Below are 2,766 nucleotides of genomic sequence, written 5' to 3'. Positions count from 1 at the left end.
CTTGAATAATTCAAATTTGAACTGCGTGGTCATTCGAATAGTGGAAAAAATGAATGAAAAATTATTATTCATGTTAATGAGCATGCTTTGAGGCCTTATCAAAGAAAGAACCAGAAATTTTAAACTTACTATTCACGAAACATGGCGATTAAATTGTGTTCAAGTCGTGTTTAAATTGTAGAAAAGGCAAATTTGGTCGAAAAAATATGAAACTTATCGAGATGTCATGTTATCATGTGAGGACACTGTGATAAAATTTGTATAAGATTTCGTGAAAGTTTGACATCTACGATGCTTAACACTTCATCGGGTTTCATATAAAATTTTACATCTCTTTATAGAACTTTCAATTTATAAGCATCGTATGTTGTAACTTTCACGAAACCTCGTCAGATTTTTATCATAGCCTCCCCATGTGATATCATTACATCTCGACAAGTTTCATAATTTTCGGTCCATATTTTCTTTTTATACATTTTAAAAACAACTAGACAAGAAGTTGGTCGTCATGTTTGGTGGACAACAAGTTTGAAATTTATAATTTTTTTCTCGATAAGGTCTCAACGCATCCTTCAATAACGTGAATATTATTTTTTCATTCATTATTTTCCATTATCCGTGTGACTTGTAGTTTAAATTTCATAACTTGTAGTTCAAATTTTAATAAATACAACAATTTTTTCTTTGCCGAGTGCCCGGCACTCGGCAAAGAGGGGCCTTTGCCGAGTGCCTATAATATGGCACTCGGCAAAGAGGGATCTTTGCCGAGTGCCCCAGATCTGGCACTCGGCAAAGCTTTTGAATATACCGCCGGCTCCCTCCACCTTATCCACACACTTTCATTAGCTCTCACGCCGCCCCACCCCCGACCCCGCCGGCTCTGCGGCCCCGCCCGCGCCCGCGCCCCCGCCCCCGCCCGCGGCCCCGCCGCTCCCCCGGTTGCGCCCCCGCCGCGCCCCTGCCACCGCAGGTCAAATCCTGAATCTCCAACTTGAGTTTGTGTTTTTGGTTTCTTCGTTGGATTGCAGCGTGCTGATAGAGCTGCTCTGGGTTCTATTTGACAATTTCTGCAGTACGATGGAGACGACAGGAGGGATGGCAGCAGCTGGCGGCCGCAGCAACAGCAGCAGTCACAAGGATACGGGAGGCAGCAGCAGGTTTGATTTTTCTTTTTGCCTCATTTTACTTTCGTAACAAGGATTGGGCAATTCACCTGCTCGTCTTTCATTATAACTTGTTAATCGTACTTACAACCGATGTCCACATATTGTAAATTTTGGGTTTGTGTTTTAGTCACAGGAACAGTGTGGTATGTTTATGTTCTGTTGAATGAATGGTTCTCCGATGCACTATTGAGCTGATAGGGTGGAGAATGCACTAACTTAAGATGCAAGGTTTTTATTTGCTTTTGGAAATCTTCCATAGAACAAAATTGCAATAGCACAACAGCTCTCTTGGTTATCTTTTAGAGCTTTGCCCATGCATAGCTTGTTCTACCCGTTTTGGTTAAAGATACCATCAGAACTAGCAATTCATAAGAATTAGAATCCCAAACGATGGTTGCTTCTTAGAGTGTTTTGTTGAGCTTACGATTTGGAATATTTTAGGAAGGAGAGAGGATAAATGATGGAGGTTGGCAGACCGTCGGTGAGAAAAAGAACCATGGAAGACCACAGCAGGTCTGATTTCTATTTCTTTATTTTGCTTCTTCATCATAAATAGCTGTGAATATGTTGAAGCTATTGCTTTTGTTTTTTTAGGTCCTTGTGTCTCTATATACCGACTGACAACCAAGAACCGACATTTACAGATATGGTCCTTTGTCTAGTTATTGATGCACTGAGCCACTGAATAAAAAAAGTCAGTTGAGTGTTGCAGAATGTGACCTGTTAAAAATGCTACTTGCCAACTGTTCCCTCTTTGGTCGTCAGTTATTGATTAGTTTTATAACGTGATTGTAATTAGAATATGAACTGAGCATAGATAATTGCTAAAATTTTCTGTAAGTGGATCATTACTGTGAAATGCCTCAACCTGTAGCACACCATTTTGAGCTTTCTTGTTGGTGAAAGATCTGAGCAAACCATGGTGTTGTTACACAGCTACGCCCCATTTAATTCTTGTAAGACTGTCATTTTTATGCCCACATAAACAATTGAAATTCTAGTTGCATTAGAAACATCTGATGGTGATAATAGCATGTTCTATCTTCCTTGTTCTATCTGAACTCTGAATTCCCATCATTGCATAATGCAGTTCTTGTAATGTATCATAAGCCCTTGTTTTCTTATTCGAACGTACTTGTAACGGGTATTCCATGACTAATTTGCAGTTTTACCTAGAAGAAGCCAAGGGAAATGTGGACTACCAAGGTTATATATTCCCAAGACATCGTGGTGAATCGGTGAGTATATTGTTAAAATTGATGCACTCTCTTTGCCAGCAAAAAAAAATGATGCAATGCTGTTGCAATGCTCTTACCTCCTCTGTTGCCTGTCATGATGCAGACGACTCTGTTCTCTTCATTAATGCTGGTGGCGGTGCAATTGAAGGCTGTGATTCCAACGTAAAGGTTACTGGTGATTCATTCTTTGAAGGAGGGGATGTGATAGAAACGAATGAAAGCATAACTGAAGGTGGTGATTGTCCCTCTGTTTACCACTCAGCACGCTATGGCAGCTTCAGCTACAACTTCAACGGTCTTGCCCCTGGAGACTATATGTGATATTGGAGCTTGTGTGGTGAACTTGAACTTGTGTGGTGAAT

The 2,766-nt window shown here is 40.5% G+C and overlaps 1 long non-coding RNA gene across 1 annotated transcript; it reads left to right on the top strand.

The window, feature by feature from the left end:
• The first annotated feature begins 941 nt into the window (after positions 1-941).
• On the top strand, positions 942-1,823 carry LOC112903348. Its single transcript, XR_003230788.1, has 4 exons — positions 942-970; positions 1,074-1,157; positions 1,608-1,679; positions 1,761-1,823. It is a non-coding gene; the product is annotated as an uncharacterized LOC112903348 (long non-coding RNA).
• The last annotated feature ends 943 nt before the right edge of the window (positions 1,824-2,766 follow it).

Source organism: Panicum hallii, chromosome 8 (genome assembly GCF_002211085.1).
Source record: "Panicum hallii strain FIL2 chromosome 8, PHallii_v3.1, whole genome shotgun sequence".
Lineage (NCBI taxonomy): Eukaryota > Viridiplantae > Streptophyta > Magnoliopsida > Poales > Poaceae > Panicum > Panicum hallii.
Note: the sequence above shows the minus strand (reverse complement) of the source record. Positions and strands in the feature narration are given on the sequence as shown.